The sequence below is a fragment of the Rhinolophus ferrumequinum genome, chromosome 11 (assembly GCF_004115265.2).
Source record: "Rhinolophus ferrumequinum isolate MPI-CBG mRhiFer1 chromosome 11, mRhiFer1_v1.p, whole genome shotgun sequence".
NCBI classification, from domain to species: Eukaryota; Metazoa; Chordata; class Mammalia; order Chiroptera; family Rhinolophidae; genus Rhinolophus; species Rhinolophus ferrumequinum.
In genome coordinates, this window is record NC_046294.1 from 40,692,998 (window position 1) to 40,715,621 (window position 22,624).

At 48.9% G+C, this 22,624-nt stretch overlaps 1 protein-coding gene across 14 annotated transcripts in view; it reads right to left on the reverse strand.

Annotated features, from left to right (window-relative positions):
* Nucleotides 1-22,109, reverse strand: part of MICAL2 (microtubule associated monooxygenase, calponin and LIM domain containing 2) — a 207,570-nt gene extending 185,461 nt beyond the window's left edge. For 13 of the 14 annotated variants that reach the window (XM_033121332.1, XM_033121339.1, XM_033121337.1 and 10 more), the window contains exon 1: nt 21,940-22,109. The gene's annotated coding sequence lies outside the window, so the exon portion shown is untranslated. Of the gene's footprint in view, nt 1-20,920; nt 21,053-21,939 lie in introns of those variants that run through there. The other variant, XM_033121330.1, reaches the window with a different exon arrangement.
* Between the last annotated feature and the right edge of the window lie 515 nt (nt 22,110-22,624).

Here is a 22,624-nt window from a genome sequence, read left to right on the forward strand (position 1 = left end):
GATGGCCTCCCCAGCTCCTGCAGCGATAGCTGTGGGGTGAACCCGAGCATGAGCACCCACAGCCATCTTCCAAAGGCCCTGGGAACCCCCACGCCAAAGTCTGCACAGGCATAAACTAAATAATCAGTGGGGTGAGGACTCTACAGACACAAATCGCAGCTGGGACAAGGGGAGACTCCGTTGGAGAAAGAAGTGGCAGCTTCCAACATTGGATGGAGAGAAACTGGAAACCACGATCTGAAACGATGTGAAAATCATCCTGACCACAGTAATGGCAAGAGCAGCCACCCTTGGCAGGCCAGGGGCTGTACCTCTGGGTCTGGGGAAGTTCAGTAAGCCACCCACTAACCCCCACAGGGCACACACAATGCCACACACGCCGCCCCGGAGCCTGCCTGCCAGCTAGTGGCTTTTCTCTTTGTTTCCCAGCAACCAGCTTCACGGGGTGGCTGCCCCAGTCATGAGGGATTATCCAGACAGGTATTTCCCTTACTTTTTCTTTTCACAGCTTTAATGCTCTGCTATTTATAAATAAATAAATAAATGAAAAGGAACTGGCAGATTTCCCCTCAGGGCATGATTTGGTTTCGCGCTCCCTGGCTAGGTGCGATGTTGGAGCCACGCTGCCTGCACTGCCTGGTATTGGGAGTGGTATGCAGTACACTGCCAGGATCCAGGGGCAAGCCTGAAATCCGAAAGGGGCTGGAATGCTCAAGGGGTCTCATTTCCTGCTGCCCCAAAGCCCCCGCAACTTGGTTCTCCTTAAACCAGCCCGGAAAGACCATTCATGGGGCATCTGTGGCGTGTCCTCACTAGGACTGGAAGAACACCAGGAAACATGGGGATGGGCCGGCATGGGGGCCGCAGAGGCAGTGGAAGGAAGAGCATCGCCTCCAGCCTCACTGCCCACCCTGTCCTGGGACCTTGCACAAGTCGTTTCGGCACTGAGCTCGTTCGCTCCTCTTGGGGGATGAGGTCTACCTCATAAAGCTAGGGTGTGGATTAAATAAGACAATACATGTCAAAGAATTTAAGGCTGCCACCTGTTAGCCACTTACTACAAGCTGGGATCTGCGTGCTAAGTGCTCTGTGTGGACTATTTCAGCGGATCCTCACAACTTCCCTGTGAGGTAGGCATCATGTCCTCAAGTTCAAATGAGGAAACAGACTCAGAAATCACAGCACCTACCCAAAGTCACACAGCTCATAAGAATCGGAGCTAGGAACTACACCCAGGCCAGTCAGACTCCCCTGCTCTGATCTTTGTTCTGCTGCCTACTGTGTGGTAGTTGCTCAAAACACGTTACATAACATGTAAGTGCTGAGCTGGGGGCTGCTGGCTCTCCACCCAGGAGGCATATGGAGAAGAGGGCTGAGTTTTGGCTGAGAGGGTTTAGGAAGCCTTTCTGAAGCAAGAAGTGCTGAATCTCAGTTTTGCAGGATGAGGATGGATAAAGGCAAAAGAGAAGCAAGGCGTTGCAGACTGAAGAAAAAACAAAACAAAACAAAACAAAAAACAAAGTAAAGAGCTGGAGGCAGGGATGACCCAGGCAGATGGGCAGAGCATGGCAGCAGAGACTGGCCAGGCTGGAACTGGAACGAAGTGGAGACTGGCCTTAGTGAGGGATGGGCCATCTGAACCATTATCTTGGGGGCCATTCTACCTGGGATCTTTTCCACCCACACCCCGAGAGGCTCCTGCGTCTGCTCTTTGGGTCACATAATAACCATGGAGAGAATCAAGAACCACGACTATAAAGGCCCGATAGCCCCTCTCTGCCCACAGCAGGCTCAGAACCCAACTCAATGAGCAGGGCTTTCTGCCAGCAGCCAGCCGGTGTGGCAGGGCCGAGCTGCCAGGCCCAGGTTCGAGCCGAAGCTCGGGGTGCCAGGAATCTGCACGCTGCCCTATGCACATAAGTTATCACCACCATCAGCCTGGCATTAAGGTTCTCAGAAAGGAAAAGACGCAAAAATGAGGCCTCAGTACATGAGCCAGGTCCTCATGGACTTCACATTCCTTCACATTCCTGCTGGGATACTGTAGGTACTTCCTTAATAACCTCTTGTTGAGCGGAACTACACAGAAGATTCTTCCACTTAGGAACAAATCAGGAGCTTGATACACCTGGATTAAAGTCCGTCCTGGAGCCCGTGCTTTAGTCCCACCTTAGCTGGAAGGACCATTTGCCTTCAGATGAACTGCCCCCACCCACAGTCTCTGCTTCCGCCTCTCTCCCCGCACCCCACGGGCCCCCTGCACCTGGACTCCATACCTAGTGTCTGTCCCTCCTCCAGGGTGAAGCTGAGGAGATCCCAACCTCCTCCACCCCCAATTGCAGGTTCCCCGTGTGTGGCTGTGCCTGGGCACTGCTCCAAATGTTTAAAGCTACAGTGCCCTCCCCACCGTCTCCACTCCCCACCACGTCCAGAGTGCAGAGTCTCGGCCCAGACCTCAGACCCACGGAGAAGGGAAAATGGGAGTGGGGATGATTTAAACAACTCTGATCACTGGCTCACCTCCAGCCCACCCTCGGGTGCTTTTCTGGAAGTAACAGGACCTGGAGGAGGGAAGAGGATAAAAGCAGAACTGGATAAAGCTCTGTTGGTTCCATGGTCTCCTCCCAACCCTCTTCAGGAGAAGGGCAAGGGGGCAATGATGAAACGGCTTTGGGGGGATGGTCAATAGGAGCTTCCACACTAAAGCTTCCTGAGATGGGCACAGGGACACCCATTTCTTCATCTTCCACCCACAAGTCTATGGGCAAATCCGTTATCTCTGTAGAGCCCCCGTCTCCTTACCTATTAAATGAAGACAGTAACCAATGACCACATACAAAGACTGTGAAGACCGAGTGAAAAATGAATGTGCTTAGCAAACTGTAAACACCCTTAGAAATAGCAGACATTTTTCATAATCCTGGGAGGTAAGAAATTCAGGTTAGAATATGTGGCTTGAAGGAAAAAGAAGACCTAGGAATCCATTCCATTTGGCGAACTTCTTTCCACACATTCTAGGACAAGACACAAGTCCGCAGGTATTTAAAAAGCACTGATGGAGACCTATTCCCTGGTCTAAAGGACGCAGTCCAGTGAAGGGTAGAGCTCCACCCACATTTCTACAATAAGGCAAAACAAAATGTGTTACTGAGGGAATCACACAGAGAGGACGGGGCATTTCATTCTGGCCTCATAGATCAGCGGAGGCTTTTATAACATATTATAACAAAATAATTATTAGCATAATAACTATGAGTGCTTGCTGTGGCCCAGGCCATCCTAAGTATTTACATGGCCATTTCACTTAGTTCGCATGAAACCCTATGAGTGGGTTCACAGATAACAAAACTGAGGTACAAAGAAATTCACTCCTATGTTGGCCTTATAGCTCGGAACTGGTGGCACTGGGGTTTAAACCCATCGGCTCTACTCCTCTGGCACTCAAGGAGCTGGGTCAACCAAGACAGGTCTCAGACAGACTCTGTGTGACTGAAAGGCTCTGATAAGGCCTGCAGCGATACATCACTGAGGGAAGGAGGTGACTCACCCACGGCCTCTCCTGCCCATGGCAGCTCTGACTACTGGCCCAGGGTCCCCCATCTGACACTGCCTCTGGTCTGTCCTAGAAGTTGGCCATGCCTCTACATTCCCAAGGCTCCATGTGGGCACCAAATATCAAAGGAGATTGATGTACATACCTATATGTCAATGTATATTTACGTAACAGATTACCCGTAGACTAATTATTCTCATTATAAAAGGTAGTTCAATATCAGAGGGAAAAATACTCTCAAGTCCCAGCTCTGCTAGTCAAGGCTGTGTGATCTTGGGCAAATCTCAGCCTCTCTGAACCTCAGCTTCCTCATGGGTGAGATGTGGGTAACAGTGCTTATCTCGGGCAGTCATTGCAAAGATGAAAGGAGATAATATGTCTAGTGCAGCACCTGGCACACCATAGGCTTGATAAATAATGGTTGAATTGGATGACTTTACAAAGGATTTCCACTGGAAAATCATTTTCTTCACAATAATATTCAGTGGTACCAGTAGTACTTTTAGCTCGCATTCATCTGCCACTGAGCTAAATCCGTTACATGCATTACCTCATTTAATCCTTAAAGGATCATTTCGTCCTTTGACTTAGCTTCAGCACAACAGCAAGGATATGTCCAACATGTTACTCTTACTCTCACACACGTATATATGGAGAGACAGAGGCGGTCAAACAAGCTAATATTTATTAGGCACTTAATATATGCCAGGCACTGTTCTCAGTATTCTACATTCAGTAACCTATTTCATCTTCTCAAAAATGTGCCTGTAAGGTAAGTACTACTTTATCCCCATTTTACCAGAGCTTGAGGACAGAGAGGTTAAGTACCTTAGCCCAAGGTCACTTAGTCAGGATTCAAACCCAGGGCTCACATCCTTAAGCACTACACTACATGAAAATAATGGAAGAAAAGTCACAGCATGACTGTTTAACCAACCCCCAAAACCCAAATTCTAAGAACTTCAGTGTGTTGCTTGTCAATCCCCCTCCAGCCAAACCCTGCCATCATTCCCTTTCTGCCCGTATCCACTGGCACCCTCACCCCTGTCCCTCTGCTCTTGCTCCCTAGCTCTGCGCCCCCCCCGCCCCCCCATGCACAGGCGGGAAGTATCAAACTAGTGAAGTTTTTAAAGCCCTGGTCATCTCCTCCTGGGGTCTCAGTCTCATCTCCTGCAGCCCATCCTGTGCAAAGCCACGAGGGTCGTCTTCCCATACATGGCACTCTTCTGCTCAAGAACACTCACAGGCTCCCTGCTGCCTAGAGCTGAAGACTCTGTGGGTCCAAGAGGAACACCTGGGGACTCAAGATCCCCACTATTTGGCCTGGCCTCCTTCCCTGTGGCCCCGGGCTCCTCACTTGCTGGCTTATAAATCCCAGCGACAGGGCTGGTCATTGAGGCCTTTCCTGACCACGTATTTAAAATGACAGCCCTCCGCCATCTGCTTCCCTCCACCCGCACCCAGCACAGCCTATCTTCTTCCTGCGGCAGGTCTCCCACCTCTCCTCACCTGGCCTCGGACCTTTACCTTGTTCACTGTCTCTCCCTCCACACAGCAAGGGATGTTATCCTTGTTTTCTTTTTCCCTGCTGTAAGCACAGCACCTAGCACAGGTTCTGGCACAGAGTAAGAACGCATAAATACTGAATAAATAAATGAGTAGACATTTAAAATGCCTAAGCAGAAAATACCCAAACAGAACAATAATGGAGAAGGGTTCGCATGCCTCTGGCCGCCCTCTCTACTCCTGAGGATATTTGTGGAGGACAAGCTGGAGATGCCTGGATTCAATGTCTGGAGGCCAAAGCCCTTCTTTGCCGTCCTCCCTAGGATTTACAACAAGAGTTGCCCATGAGACCCTGGGCCCTCATCCTCTGTGTTCTGAACTGACACACACACAAACAACACACACGCACTTTTTCCTCTCTCTCTCTCTCTCTCTCTCTCTGTCATATTGAAGGTTGTCTGTATCAGTTCTAAACCCATCTGCCCAGCCTCATTTCCTCTACCCACCTTCAAAGCAGGCCATTTCCCATTTCTCCCGACTTCGACACCCACTAGAGATGCTCTCTTCTTCCTCCCACTTACCCATCTGCACTTCATCTACCCTTCAAGATCCAGAGCAAATGCAGCCTCCGGCTCACCCTCCCCAACCCCCTCCCCCAGGAAGCTTTCCACCCCCTGTCCAGCCCCTAGAAAGCACTCCTTGCACCCATTGCTGTCCCCCCGTCATATGGAAATTAGTCATGAACTACCTCGTGACTGAACTAAACTCCTAAATCTCCTCGTATTTAATTTTTTAAAACACGTATGTCTTGTTTCCCTAAGTATCTTGTGAACGCTTTAGGAGGAGAGGCTGGGCCTTAAACCATATTGTCACTCCCTTGGCAGACAGCCTAGGGCACACAGTAGGTGTTCAATGTATGCTTCTCAATTAACTGCCCAAGGTAAATAAGTCACCTTCCTAATCAGGTTACTTCCTCAATTATAGAAACCTGGGCTGGCTTTTCCCAACGCCATGAATTTTTTCTTCAGGGCCTGCCCTGACCTCGGTTATCTACAAACCCATCCGCCATGGGCTTGTGTTTTCAAAGGGTGTTAGATCCATTCTAATTGCACTCCCTGAACTGGGCAGACGAGTATGACTGGAAAAGAAATGATAATGTAAACTCCCATAGTTCTCAAAAAGGAAAGTACATAGTTGTTCCAGGCAAACCCAGACATTCAGAGAGTTTCAATTTCCTCAAATATTGGAGTTCAACAGAGGGTGGAAACATGGTATAAGTGTTAGGTGGGTCACAGCAGAAAACCAACACTTGCGGCCCAGCTCAAAGTAAACTGAGATTACAACAAAGGGTCAAAATCTCCAATTACTAGTGCGCTTCAGGGAGACGAGTCAGGGAGGAAGGACGGGTCCTTGTTTATCGAAGACCCTCCAGGTGTGGGACCATGCAAGCGCTACACACTGCAAGGTAAGTACGCCGTAACCAGCCCAGTTCACACCTGAGGAACTAACTGAGGTCAGTATGGCAGCACGAGGCAGACGGATGAGTCAACCCGGTAAGTCAAACTCCACAGTGTGACAATCAGGACTCCCAGATTATCTCTGCTTTCAAAGTGTTCGAATAGGAAATACAGTCACTAGCTTTAAAAATCAAAAAGCACAGAAGGTCACGGGAAATATGTCCTTCCTACTCCTGGTCCTGTCTCCCCAGTCTGTCCCCACTCTAGGACAGATAGTCACTATTGTTAGTTGCATGTATCTAGTCCCTATATATATATACACACATGCACTTTATATGCATGCAAATACAAATATATATTCTTTTCTTTATATAACTGGTAGCAGACTGTACACATTTCTCTGGGCCCACTCTTATCTTCTAAAGGAATGGACTTGGAGTAGGGAAAGGTGAATAGAGCATCTCTTCATAACTAAAAACATGTGCATCTGTGTGTCAAGCCCATGAAACAAAGCAAGGGGAATGTTCTGGAGAACACTAGTGTAAGAAGAACTGAGTCACCATGGACACCACTGATCTGCTGCTGATCCAGGTTCCAGGCCAACCAGAGAAGAGCTTGGTGGTTGGGGCAGGTGGAGAATCAACCACCCTGACAGTTGTGGAAGCCCCACTGACGAAAAGCTCTGACAGGCCTCGCTGAGCATTTCATCTTCCAGAAGAGAGAGGAAGCGTCCATAGAAACAGGACAACTAGCCTAATTCCCATGGCAATGCTCAAGTGGCTAGTGACCAGAAGGACACAGGGACTATAGAGGAAAAGCAATCGTTTCCTCGGAAACTTGTGAGACCAAGAGGGGGAAGTTGGTGCCTGAGGCTCTAAGAGAACAGACTTCAAATGGGTGGGAGAAGAGAAGGGCTGGGTTTGAGGAAGTAAATGATTCAGACTCTCTGACATGCAATTCTAGCTTTGCAATTGGGAGGAGAGGTGGGGAGGAGGGAAGAGTAGGGGGATGGGAGGGAGAGGCAGAAGGAAGAGGAGGAGGAGAAGGAGGGAAGACGGGGCCTTTTAGGAAGTGGGCAGTTGACCATAATGGTTGAAAGCTGGACTCAGGAGCAAACTGGTTAGATTCTAATTCCCCCTCAACCCTTTCCCAGCTATGAAATTTGGAGTAAGTCAACTAACCCCTCTGTGCCTTAATTTCCTCACTGGTAAGTGGGGAGAATGACAATATCTACCTCATGGGGTTGGCACAAGAATTAAATGAGTTAATATTTACAAAGCCCTGACCCCAGTCTTGGCTCACTGTAACGGCTCTGTAAATGGTACAGAATAGGAGCCGTGCGGTTGCACAGGAAAGCCTTGTTAAAAAGCCCGGGCCCATCATGAGGAGAAGGAGGCATAACCAAAGAAGACCCTGAGACAGTGATACAGGGCCCGTCCCAGAGTGTCAGCCAGAGGAGGCAAGCCTGGGACCAGCTGACATTGCACAACATGTCCCAGGGGGCAGGAAGGTTTAATAGTGGGTGGTCATCTTGCGCCAGGAAGTCCAGAGGCATAAAGGGTCCTGAGAAATTGGACCTCGGCTCCCACGCTGGGCACATCATAGCCAGTGTCAAAAAGAGTTACTGACGAGTAAAGATCAAATGTGGTGATAAGACAGAAAGCGGAGATGGGAGAAGAGCTTGGTTTTTCAAGAAGGATATTTAGATACTTTCAATGACTTCAAGTACGCTGGCCCAGAACGTTGGAAATTCTTGCAGATGAGACCACTGACCTGCCTATTGCATCGCTGTGGGGTGGGCAGGGAATACCTGAAAGCAGTCATGGAGCCCTCTGGGAACTGAGAACACGTGATGTCAAGACCTCACTTCTTTCTGTGACAGGATACTTGACGGTTGATGGAGAATTGCAATAGACTTGGCATATCTAGATTCAAGAAGGCAACTGGTCACAGGTCAGAAAAGAAAAAGGGCAGAGACTTAGGCCAGGGGCAGCGTGGACTACCATTCCCAAAGTGAGCCAATTAAAGATCAGGTCGGGGACTCCCTCATGATGAGCATTTTATCAGTGACTTGAGTGATGCTACGGAAGGCACACTTGAATAGGATCCTGAAAGAGCTCAAAACGGAACAGGGTTGCACGAAATTGAACAAATAGAAATTTAACAGGAATGGTTGTTCTGAATCAGACGGGAACAGAACAGACGCTCTCCATTTAAATTCTGAAACCACACATGTTCTAGGACACAGGCGAAGCAGCTTACCAACACCACATGTTTCAAAAATCTGGTCAGCAATAATGTCAGTGAGTCAACGGTGTGATGTAGCTGCCAGAAAAGCTGATGCGATCTTGGGCTGCATTAAGAGGAGTAGAAGGACCTGAACTAGGGAGGTGATAGCTCCCTTCCTCTGCGGTGGTCACACCACACCACAAATACCATATATGGTCCGGGCATTGCCCTCGCTGTATTAGAATATCGGATTTTGTTCAGAGAAGAACCACAGGGGAGGTAAAAAGATCTGATCCTACATCATGGGTGGTTAATCTGGAAGAAGACTCAGGAGAGAACAAAAGGGCTGTTTTTAAATGTCATATTTCATTAATTAGAAGATGTAACTTTTGTTTTCAATTATAAAATGTATGAAAGCAGAATGTACCTTACAATCCCCTATCATCTAACAACATCTCTAGGCCAGGATGCAGCTGTAGCACAGTTGTCATTGCCTCATTTCCATTGTCACATGGAAATTTTACTGTTAGTCTCGTGGCATATCTGGACAACAGTAACCCTCAATATTTCAGGAGCCAAAACATCTAAGAACCATTTGAGGAAGGAATCCTGGGTCTTGACTAAAAACCCCCCATTGGCACCTTCTGATACAATCAAGATAGCAACATCATCAAAACTTACATAATGTGTATCAGCAACTAGAAAAAAAAAATTCCAGAGACGAGAGAGATTAAGAAATACATCACCACTTTACCAGAATATAATAACGTGCCAGAAAACCACATTGATGACTCTGAGTGAAAAAGTGATTCAGAGCAAGGACCTGGATTCTGCAAGTGACAAACTTTAGAAATGCCATAACCAATTCGTTTTCCTTTTTATGTGCATGCAAGAGTGATATGGAATGAAAATATAGGTCTAAATTCTAAAATAATTATTTCAGTAAATATAAAATAAAACTTTTAAGTGATAACAAGACGTGGTTCCACAGTTTAACTGGAAGCACTTTTTCTTTCTTACCAATAAAATAATGGCACATCTTCTGATTGATGGTATCATAGATTTAATTTTTAAAATAGTATCTGAAGAGCTGTCCTGTGGAAGAGAGATGACACCCCCATTCTCTATGACATCAAGGAGGAAGAACTGGGAACAAATGCCAGAAGCTATGGGAAGCCATGAGGGAGGTGACAAGAGGAGCTGTCCAAAGAAGGAACAAGTCACCTCCAATCTGCAAGCCCAGGCTGGAACAGCCTTGCGGTTCTGAGGTCTGATTCGAAGACTTCACCATGCAGAGAAAGGCGTCACGTTTTCTTTGTTGCACACATAGGTGCTTTGACTGAACCATTTTCTTAAAAAGTCACTAGTTAAGGGTAAAAGACACTTAGGGAACAGGATCAACTGGGAGGCCTGCGGCAGAGAGGAGTCCTGCCCACATCTAAGCCTTTTGTGGGCCAGTTCGGGAAAGGGTGAGAGGGGAGGAGGCCACCTACCTGTGTGCCGAGCCCCTGTGCACATTGTCCCATTTAATCCTCACAGCCATCCTGTGAGATAAGAATTATCACACCCATCTCACAGAAGAGAAACTTGAAGCTTAGAGAAAGTTAAGTGGCTTGCCCAAGCTTTTATAGCGACTCTGAAAACCACGATCCGTCTGTGACAAATGGAGGAAACTCTGGAAGTTTTGGTTGGCAGAATGAATGACTTGAGTGATCAATTGATCAATCAATGAACCAACTTGGTCTCATATTGGTAGAACTGATGCTAGGAGAACAGAGACGAAAGCCATTTCTGTAGCCCCCACCCCCATCAATAGCTCTCACGGGCACTAAACTCATGCTGTTTGCTGTTTGCAGGAGCAATTTATTCCATCACAGAAAGCAAGGGTTTTTCTGAGACATCATCTATGGCAGAGAACAGGTGCCAGCGGCCCTGCTCAAATGTCAAAGCTGCAAGCACACCAGGTTGCCATGTCTCCCACCTGCTAGGTTAATACTGGAGCCTGCGGAAGCTGAGCTCAGCTTTTGGCCCCTCCCCATGGCCAGGACGTCCACGGGGCTGGGGGAAAAGCTGAGAAACAGCCAACCCACAAATGTGTTCCAGCTGTCAGGTGACATCAAGTCCAGCCCCAGTCCACCAGCATGCTCAAGCCTCCTCCTTTACTGGGGAAGTAAACTCAAAGTGTGCACCAGAGACCCAAGGCAGGACACACCTGCAGGGGGTATTCAGGAGCTGATGAGACCACGGAAGGGAGAAGCCATCATTTCAGGTCATGGCCCACAATGCTTGGCGAGAACAGTTCTGATGCTTACATAATGGATTCTAACAAAGGAGGAGGGGATCACCTGAGTTCCTGTCCCATCCCAGCTTTGCTGCCTCATCCACACGCAGGCAACTCCTGCTCCAAAGGTACCCCCTTCCCAGGGGTTCAGCACCTGACTCCCTTATGCATTCCTCTCAAACTCACCTTGAGGAAGGAGAATGATTGGTACAGAGGGCTTAGTTTATAGTGAGGTGGTAAAATGTGAGGCAGTCACCATTTTCTAAAAAGGACAGAGCCGCCGAAGCACAGAGCAGACATACTTGGTGGCACAGAAAGGGACAGATGTCCCATTTTCTAAGACCCGAACTGAAGACTTCTAAAATGGGCTGTTCTCCTTCTAAGCTGAAAGACGGGACCTCCCACACTGACTCTCTTCACACAGAAGGCTGCAGGCCAAACCAGGACACAGACAAGGCCTTATCTGGGTCCAGCCTTAACTGGCCCCTCCTGCCCCAACCCCCACCATTCCCCACTCCCCACACGCTCCTTGGTCCAGATAACAGCTGCTTTCTGGTCAGTGGACACGTCCAACTTACGGAGGGCAGTGCAGGCCGCCTGACAGATCGCTCACCCCTGACTCCCCCACAGGGGGATCTGCCTGAAAGACAGCTCCGACCATTCCTCTCCAATGGCTTCTCACTGTCTGCTTGGTTAGGGTCATGCCCCCACCCCAGCATTCAGGGCTAGCCTGATTCCAGCCTTGACTTCCACAGTTTCCCTAAACAGCCCCCACATTTCCACCATGTGGCACCCTGAATGTACCCTCACTTTTCCACATCTCTTTGTGCTATACCTCTGCCTTTCTCTGCCTGTGGGAATCCTTCCTATCTTCCAAGGCCCATCTCAATACCCAAGTGCCACCTTCTCCAGGAAATCTGCCCTGGTTCCCACATGCTGTGTGACTCTCCAAAGCACATTCCGTGCTCTGTCTCGATGTGCAAGCATCAGTGAGCTTATCTAATGCACCTCCCTCCATGAGTTAGACGAGCTGTGTTCCTGTCACTCCTCACAGCGCCCCCAGCATGGCAGCTGCCCCTGCTGTGAGCTCAGGAGCCTTGGCCAGGGGTGCTTGCTTGCCCTGACAGCACCCTATTACACCCCTTTCTGATTCCTTCCTCCACCTATTTCCAGATGACTCATCCCCCATTCTCTCAAGGTTCAGCTCTGAGCTGACAGCTAATCAGAGATAAACTAATCTCTGTTGTCCTTCCCAGTTAAATTATATATATATATTATATACATATATATATACACATATATATACATATATGTGTGTGTATACATATATATGTGTGTGTGCGTGTGTATATATATATATATATATATATATATATTTTTTTTTTTTTTTTTTTTTTTTTTTGCACAAAGGCGCTCTCTGGAGACAGGAACTAAAAACAAAGGTGGGAATTATAGCCCCAAAGGCTCTGGGGGAGGTATTGTTGATGAGGAAAGATCTTGTATCACATGGTCGTGTAAACCAGTGCTACAAATACATACATCCTAAATTCAAAGAATGGGAGAGTGGTTAGAAAGGGAGTGGGGAGTGGGTGAGGCTCTGTCCTTCAAAAGGGAAGGCCAGCTGTAAGTAGGGCTGCTGGAGACTGATCACAGGGTCACAGCCTGGATGGAGAATAGTAGACTTGACTCAGACCTGGCTGGGTGACCTTGAGCAAGGTACTGCACCCCCAGGCCTCTGCTCAGTATCAAGAACCCCGTGAGCCTAAGTTTCCCCATAGGTAAAACAAGGTGGCAAGAGTGAGACCTGGATACCAGAGGGCCCTTCCCATCTGACATCCCAGGATTCTGTGACTCATGGCCCCCACCTCTTTCTCCCTCCCGGGAAGTCAGTATCATTTCCAACTGTACTAGTTCCACTCCCTCTTTACCTTGAGCCCCACCTGAGTCCAAAGGGAAAGAAACCACTAGCGATCTCCCAGCCAATCAGCAGGTAGAATGGGTCTCTCCCACCACAGGTGGAAGGAAGGGGCAAGGTGTTGGTTTCTGTGGACACAGAAATGCTACTCTCATTCACACCATCTGTCTCAGCCCAGAAAAAGACAGTCAGCTTGTTGCCTTTGCGTCTCTGACCTACCTTTTTAAGAGATTACAACTGCCTGCCAAATTTAAATGCTACCCTAAAATCAGGACATATAAGGTCTCTCTGTCTGGATCTGAAGGGTTTCAAAATGGGTAGAGTGAGAGCGATGAAGAATGAAACTTGGAAGCTACGTAGACTGTATTGTGCAGCCATGCCAATTAAAGATCTTCAAAAATAGCCTCTCTCTCCTCTCATGCTGAAGATAAAGATGAAGTTTCAGCAATAAACAGACATCTGCTAGGAGCTTCTGAAGAGATGACAACATAAGGACCTCAGAGAGCGGCCATAAACAGCCCAGAGTCCTCTCCCAGCCGGCCGCCAGCAGCTTCCCGCTCAACAATGGTGGAAGGGTGGGGGGCAAAGGGACAGAGAAGGAGGTGACGCTGAGAGGCTGGGGACATTGGGAGACAAGGCTCTACGTAAGCAGGAGGAGACGGGGGAAGGCAATGGTAGAAAATGGAGAACGGGCTGCCTTCTGCAAGGAAATAAAAGCTCAGGGACCCACTGAGAGGATTTCCAGGAAGCCATCCAGAGGGTTCCATGCCAATGTCATTCATTCTGTAAATGGGTCACTCCTTCGAAGTAGGAAAAACATGACATGTTGGAGAGCCAACCGACGCTGTGCCCTTCGCAAACATTTTAATTTCATCTCTACATCAATCACTGGAGATAGGTATAAATACTTCCCTTTTATAGACTAAAATACTAGAGATCGTGGACTTGCCAAGGCCACATAGCTAGGATTCGAACCCAGGTCTGTCTTAGTACAATGTCTGTCTGTTTGTTTGTGTGTTTGTGCCTCTATCATCTGCACCTAGAACATGCCTCTGAGGTTTATTCTCAGTGCCCAGACTCTCGACACCCACAAAGGAGATTCCTAAAGGGGAGAGGTAGCAAAGTAGGGTGGAGGGGCAATAGTTGAGCTTTGGCGAATTCAAATAACTGCGGAGTCTCGGCAGCCCTGGAGGCTGTCACGTCACATGCTGGTTGCTTCCCAGGAGGCCTGACGAGGAGCAAAGGGAGAAACAGGCACAAAGTTATGCCTACAGATCCACAGGAGACTGGGACAGCAGGTGCTACTGAGGAAGAAAACCGAGGGATGAAGGACAGGGGAAGAAGGAAGGCTTCCTTTTCATTGAATTCCCTTTGCACTGAGTGACTATTTTACCATGCTTCCATTTATGTGTATGGGTGCACACCACGCATCTGCGCGCGGGTGCGGGGGTGCCTACCACGCATCTGTGCATGTGTCTGTGTGCACCATACATTTATGTAAGTATGTGGGGGTGAGTACCCTGTATCTATATATGTGTGTGGGTGGGTGAGTCATTTTGAAGAGAGCCCAAAATGTCAGATACAAGATAACAGACATACCCAACCTGGAGGTGGAAACCTGGACCAAGCAGGAACTTTTTGGTCCCCTGGTTATAGCAAGCCTGGGATCCAGAAGAAACCTGAGACTTTAGCCAAAGCCCCCTCCTTCTTTCACAACAGAAATGTGCCACAACTCCAGGCAAATGGCTGAGAAGCTCTCCCAGCATGGACCACAGAGTCCCCAAGGCCACATCCGGTTTCAGGAGCCTCACAGGACATTCCCTAAGGAGAGAGATTGACTGAATCCTCTCCCTGAGAATCTAGAAGGAGGCCTTCCTGACCCTCTGCTAATCATCTATTATTTTCCCTCTCATCCAGCTCTCAGACTCCTCCCTCCTCCCAGCAGGGAGCTCCTGACTCTTATTACCTTTGTTTGCATCAAGTTGTGAAAAGCCCAGCTGCCCGGATATATGGAGTGCCAGCACCCTGACTTTACAGCAGCCACGGCCCCCCACCTTCTGCTTCCCTGGGATGAACAGCTGTCCGACAGAAGGGTCAGCAGCTCTGCCAGGGCCCCGGCAAACTCCAGACACAATGTGCTCCAGGGAGCAGCTCTCCTTAGTGACCAAAAGTCCACATGACCCTCTTCCAGGCACTTCTTCATCCTTCCGTATACCTCATCCTCCTGGCCCCAGACACAAGTTAAACCCTGAGATCCTGCAAGTCTATACCAACACAGTCAATATTCAGATAAGTAGCCAAGGCCAGACATTCAGAGTCATGAGAGCAAAGACATAGTTTCCACATCTTAACACATTGATACTACAGTGGCCAGGCCAGAACGGGATGTCCCTAGACTCCCACTCCCGTCTCTGGCATGGCCGAGCTTCTGGACTTGGTGTGTCAGGACCTTGGGCCTGCAAATATCCCATAAACCTGCTGTTGCGGCAGCTCAGGGTCCAGGTGCTGCCGCCCAACTCCTTGCTGCCCCCTCCTCTTGCTGCCAGCATAAAGGGTATCTGTACTGGACATCCCCCACTGTCCAGGAAGGAGAAGAACCTCAGCCTCAAACCAGGAGGAAATAAGTCACTGTTCTTGGGCCTGCCTTTATTTCCAGATTCCCCAAAGAGAAATCTGACTAAGCCTTGGAAGGAAGACAAGTGCTACAAGGTATCTGGGCGGCAACTGGGAGGAGGGGATTAAGGATGGGAAATTACACCGACTTTCAGGGAAGAGAAATACTAGTGCAAGTAAAAAAACGCACTAAAAATCCCAATTCCAAGAGCATCAGCACCACCCCTCCATGCACAGCACTCCCTGCCAACCGCCACGGAGACGGCAGGTTTTCCTGTGATGATCACGATATTTAGATGCATAGATGGGGACAAAGCAATTGCACGTAAGACACGATACCATGCCTGGTATTTACAAAAGGCTCTTCCTTGGGGGCACAGGGATGGACGCTTCCTCAACGGCTGATAAAGAAAGGAAGCTTCTTAAAAATCAGACTCCATGGTGACACGATCCTGCAGTGAAGGTCTGTTTGCGACCAGAGAGCCCAGGTCCCCTTCTATTCCTGCCAGCTCTGAGTTTCTGAGACCAGATGATTAGAAAGGAGGAGCCTTATCAGCACAGCCCAGACTAACCATGTTTTCCACCTCTGGGGAGGATACAGGGAGGAAAACAGAAAATGGTGGAGGGAGGGGCCAGGGTCCCCCAAAGTGAGGTGACCAAGGTGTTTGGCTATTAGTCACTTTCCCGGGAAGCCAAGACTGGCCATCCGAGCCTGGAGCTTTGCCCTGCCTGCCTTGTCTTAACATACTACGTCATCCTGTCTTTCTCGGATAGCTCAACTTCCCTGAGTAAAAATAAATAAATAAATAAAATGAAAAAATCAAAATTGGGAGCCTAACATTGGAACAATTTCACATTGAAGAAATCAAAATGAAATTTTCAGGAAGGAAGGGGAGGAAGTAGAATGGGAGAGAAGGTGGGGCTACATGGGTTTTCATAGCTTGCCATCTCCTAGGCCACAGCTTTCTTTGTTTTCGAACTTTTAGGAAGTCCAGGTATGTTCTCTAAAATAATATCATAAAATAAATAAAATGAGTAAATATCAAAATTCCAATGGCTCGGTGACCTTATCCACACATATACCTGTATCAAATGCATGTGTAGTTTTGTCTACCCATCCAAATCATTTACAAGAAGATCTCTTTTTTAGGAGGAAAAAACCCAAATTAGGGTTTTTCATTAGAAAAATAAAGTATTTTTATTATAAAAATTTGGGAAAATACTGAGAAGTAAAAGATAAAGGAAAACAGTCAACCCTAGCCCTGACATCCAGAGAGAAAGACTTAATATTTTGATATGTTTCTGCCTAGAGGAAAAGACCATCTACAGTTAAGAAGAATGACGAGGAAGAGAACGAGAAGGTGAAAAAGAATCCCTTCAGTGAAGGGCTGTTTGCAGAGAGGGGTCCTTGCCGGGGGAGGGGGGGTCAGAAGAAGTCTATCAGAGTGCCCAGCACCCTGAGGAGCTGAGCAGGGAATCAGGCATGGAGCTCGTTGTCAAGGGAGGGAGCATACCCTTTCCTTTCCCCTGAGTCTCTGGTCTCCTTCACTAGGACCCCACAGACATGCCGTGATGATACTATTATATCTTCACCACGAATTCAGACAAGACACTGAAAGGTCAACTGTTCATGTTCTGTCACAACCTGCCAGTTGCAGATGCATCATGAGTTGAGAAAGGCTCCACAACTCACCCAGGTGTGAGGTAGGTTAGAGAAGTTTCCTGAAGGCACAAGGGAGGAAGTACTGTCCAGAGAGAAGACAAAGAGAGAGGGATACAGTGTTCTCCTCGCTGCCCAAACGCTAAGAGTTTGGGTCATAACATGGTAATCCCTGTGGGTAAGTCAGGATTCCAAGCTCCGGCACAAATGACCTCAGTCCCTGTGAGCCTTACATGTGACCTGGGGAGGCCAGTTGCTGATCAGGGCACAAATGTGGCTGGCTGGGCTCCCCACCACAAACCAGAGCGGCTCGAGTAACACAGCAAATAGTTCTCTTATTATTTCAGGATGTTTACAGACTGACGTTTGCTGAGAAAACATCCACACACGAGCGAGTCATCTTTTTTTTAAAACCTCTTATCTAAACACAGGCACGGGCAGTCATACAGAGACACGGCAGGATTCATTCATTCAAAATGCATTTCCTGAGTGGCTAGGACACAACTGGACAGATGTTCAGTGGGCGTCAGCCCCATCACAGACACAGCGCTGGGGATCCAGCATGGCACAGAAGCCAGCTCCAATCTCCAGGGGTTTGCTGTCCAACAGAGGGCATGGGCACCTAAAATGGAGGAGTAACGGTTGGCTAAAAGGGGAGACACTGCTCTAGCTTAAAATAGGCTTAAAGGCACTAATGACCAAATGCAGCATACAGACTTTGTCTACATCCTGATTCGATCAAGGGAACCTGAATATAGACAGATGAGACCCCCCAAAATTACTGTTAATTCTGTTATATGCAATAATGGCAGTGTGGTATGAAAGAGACTGTCCTTTCTAAAATATATGCATACACACACACACACACACACACACACATATACTATATTATATAGGGGCAAAATGACATTATGTCAGAGATTTTGCTGTAAAATATTTCAGGAAGAAAGAACAGAAGGAAAGAAATAATGAGAGAGGGAGAGAAGGAGGGAGAGGGAGAGAGCGAGAGAGAGAGACAGGAGTGCGAGAGGATATGAAACCAGTCTGGCATAATCTTGATGACTATTGAAGGTGGATAATGAATATATGGGGCTCATTATATTATTCTCTCTATTTTTATGTTTGAAAATGTTGATGATATTTTTAAATAGAAGCCTGCAATACATCATGGTGGATATCCTAATGAAGACTGGCGTAAAGACTAAGGGAATACAGAGCAAAGAGAATTTGTAAGAACCGGAAAATAAATCTGCCAAGTTCACGAGTTTTAAATGACATTTCATAGTGGAATGGGAAGACATATTCACAAATACTTGCAGCAGGTCCCTGAAAAACATTTCTTTCGACCTCATTTCGTTATAACGTTGAGGAGATGCCAAAGGAACTTAACCCTTGCTTAAATCAATGAGCCTATGATAAAGTGGTTTCACTATACATTGTTTCACTTAAAGTCACAGAACCTAATGATGACATTAAGTGAGGACTTACTGTACAATATAAGGTAGGGAATGGTGAGCACAGCAGGGGAGCTGCACACACCAAACCCCTGAGTTCAGAGGATGGCCACAAAGTTTTTCTGCTTTCCTTAGTGTTTAATTCACCACACAGACCTCTCTCAAGCAGACAAGGCCAGAATCCTAGGTTGATTACTCACTAGCTGTGTGATAGGTGCAAGTTTTAACCTTTCTGAGTCTCAGTTTTCTCAACTGTAAAATGGGAATGACCCCGCCTACTTCTTCAGAGGGCTAATGTGGGGATCAAATAATATGAAGAATGAAAAGTCCCAGCATAATGAACAGTATTCCATTTCCTGGCTCATTAAATACCAGAGGCCCTTAGCCCTGGGAGGGCTTCACAGATTACCAATGTTCAGTCCAAATCTTCTTATACACATACCCTACCCCTCCCTCCAGAGTCAAGGCTCACCACCAAGAAGGCAGGACTTCTACCCTTCATTAGTTGGCAGTGAAAGGGGCAGGCCCATGACTGGGGGACACACCCAGATGGGGGTGTAGACATGAGTGGAGAGAACAGAGACACACCCCACACCTTGGCAGAGAGGGATTACCCAGCTGTATCTCAGCTCCTTGCAGCTCCAGGGAATGGGCCTCCAATGACCACAGTTACAACCAGCCTTAGTCCTTGAGCTGATTCATGCTAGAGTGTAACTGGTTGGGTTATTAAAATAGTCACAGGGATGTAAAGTACAGCATAGGGTATATCGTCAATAATATTATAATAACTACCCAAAAATATGACCTAGCCAGGCAATCAGCTCTAATGCGTCTTTTGGAGCAAAAATTAGTATAAGACCCGGTCTTACATAATATAATATAAGACCGGGTCTTATATTAATTTTTGCTCCAAAAGACGCATTAGAGCTGATTGTCCGGCTACATCTTATTTTCTGGGAAACGCAGTATGTATATGGTTTCAGACAGGTACTAGGCTTATTAGGTGATCACTTTGCAAAGCATATAAATGTCTAATCACTATGTTGTACACCTGAACTGATGTAATATTGTATGTCAACTGTAATTGAAAAATAAATTTTAAAAAAAGCTTTTTACAAGCTTGCTACCCCCCCCACACACAGTCTCAGACCCCTCCCTAAAGATATAAATTAACAAATAAACAAACAAATTAATAAATAAATACATGTAACTGGTTAGTTTTAAGCTAATCGTGATTCTTTTTTAGAAGAAAGGGATGAACAGAAAGCCAGAGCCCAGGGTCTGAAGAAGGAAGGAGGTAGGGACAAAAGTGATGTCATTTTTTTATGAAGGTATAAAAATTGTATTGTAATTTTTTACTCCAATTGTAACTCTCAGTCACCTTATAACTATAAATGATATACTCCAACACCTGCCACCCGCCTCCCCCCAAAAAATACTAGAATCACTTTTAAGGTGGAGGTTATTTCAGCTAACACAGTACTCCAAGACCATCCCAGAAATCAACTGTCAGAGGTGAGACCAAGTCCATGGCAGAGGCGCGCTTCCCCTCAAAATAGCACCCAGTCAATCCCTTCCTATCCTAGCATGGCCAACACCAGCCATCACCCTTGACTGGAGGACTGCTGAGCAAGGGATCCGCGGTTAAACAACCTAGGATAACATGGGTCAGGTTCAAGTGCTTTACCAAAGAAGCGTCCCCTGACTCTTTGGACAGAATCTTTTCAGAGACCCGGAGCCTCCAGCCAGCACACGGTAGGGCCATGATCCTGCAGCACGGCATACCACGTTCCACAGCCACGGGACACTGGGCAGAGCACTGGACTGAGCTCCAGCAAAGCTAAGCTGGGCTTAAACCCTGGCTCAGCCACTTTCTGTGTGACTGTAGGCAATCACCCTACCTGAGTCTGTTTCTCCATCTCTAAAATCGGGAGGGCAAAACTGCGCTTTTGGAGAGTAATCATGAAATCGGCTGGAAAGTGCCACAGGGTAGGACCTGTCCCCCAGTAGGCACTTAATAAATCTGTCTTCTGTCTGCTTAAAGGCGAGTTCTTACTGCCATTAGAGTCACCAGAGCATCTGGTGCGCTACCCTGGAGACTTGAGGCCCACTTGTTGGTCCATTTGCCCTGGGAATGGGACAGGAACACAGCTGGCACAGGTGCCAGGGCACCCAGGCACACAGCTGGCACAGGTGCCAGGGCACCCAGGCATGCAAAAGTCAGAGGGCCCACCTGCCACTGGCTTTCTTACCTTGGGACCGAGTCAGAAGGGTCAGGTTAGTGACTTCACCTTCACCTAAACCACTGAAGATTGTAGTTGAGCGGGCAAGACTGACGACTGCAAGAGGGTCTGCAGGCTGCTGAATGCCCCTCCTCCCCCGCAGGGCCTGACGCGCCTCCAAAATAAAGCTCTTTGGCTTTAAGAACCCAGGCTTCAGAATAAACAATGTGGAAGGAGACACACGTTTACTCTGGTTTCAACACGCCTCTTCCCCATCCAGCAAAGGCCATTCCCAGCTCTGCTGGCCTAGGATAAAGTTAACCCCACCTGCTCCGGCTTAGAAGCCAGATCAGTGGTGGCAGAGGCTGCTGACAAGACCCCACTTCTCCCCAGGGCCAGTAGGGCACCTGCAAGGTGGGCGCCGCGGACGCCCCGGCAGGGGTGCCCCCGGGCCTGGGGTGAGCTAGGGTTGCTGTGGGGCGCGCGGCGCCGAGAGGACAGCGCCGCGGCCCCTCCGGCCACCGCCACGGCCCCCGGCCCCAAACCCGGTCCCAACCAGCAGGCAGCCAAGCCACTGACATTTGGCCCAACTTAACTTCCTGTTGTTACGGAGGGAGGGAGAGGGAGGGGGACAGTGAAATGTGAGGAAAGAACGTGAAAAGCGCGGAGCCCAAATCGTGGGAAGCAAAGTTTGGGGATGATCTTCCTCCCTGGTGGCAGGCGGTACTGCTGGCGCATCGCGCCCACTCCATGTTGACGTTTGGCGATTTTCTGGGCTTAGAATTGCCGCGTTTGGGTGTTGAGGGGCAGAGTAAGAGGTAGTTCAGGGTACGGATGGAAGGCTATTCGAATCCGTTCAGAGACCGATCCCGGCAGCGCCACCTGCTCGCCCCGCGCCGAGCCGGGTGAATTTGAGGCGGGAGATGCTGCAGCCGCACCTGACCCTGCCCGGCGCGGGCCAGAGTTCGGAGTCCAGTCTCGACTGGCACGATTCCCACTCGCGCCTGCCCGCCCGCCCTCCCCGAAGCCCTGCGCGGTCCCTGTCTTACCGAGAGCCGCGCTGGCCACTGAGCCTCGGGCCAGTTCCTGCCTTTGCCTCGGACGGCGGGCGCAGCGATCGGGATCCGCAGGCCGCCTGCGGAGCTGGGAGCGAGCAAGGCGGCCCCAAGCAGGCTTAGCCCTGCGAGCTCCCGCAGTTCTGCGCTGCGCGGCCCATGGGGCTGGGAGTGGCCCCCATCGGCAGCGCGGCCAATGACAGAGCAGCCGGGGCGCGACTCCGCCCCTGGCCCAAGGGCTGCAACCAATGGCAACGCGGCGCGGAGCCCACCCCGCTCCGGGCCCGCCCCGCCCCTGGGGGCCAGCTGTCACCGCGGCTGCTGCGGGCGCACGTGGGCTGCAGCTGGACCACCAGCTCAGGGAGGGGCCCGGCGCTCCCACCTTGACCAGCACAGGTCTGAGACCAGTGCAGGGCTGATAGGGGCGGGGCGTGGTGGTGCTGCGAGATGAAAACCCAGGTGCTGGTATTCTAGTGTCAAGGGAAAGGCAAGAGCTGGGCCTCATGCTCCTCCCGGCCTAGGCAACTGGAAAGCAAGCCTCGTCGTCCCCTGGTGGACTTGGGAAAGCAGCATAGCACTTTCAGTACCGGCTGTGGACCTCCCTCCTTGCTTTGCATCTTGACCACCCTGGGCTTCAGCGAACACCCTGCTAGCTGATAGGCTCTTCCCCTCACTTGGC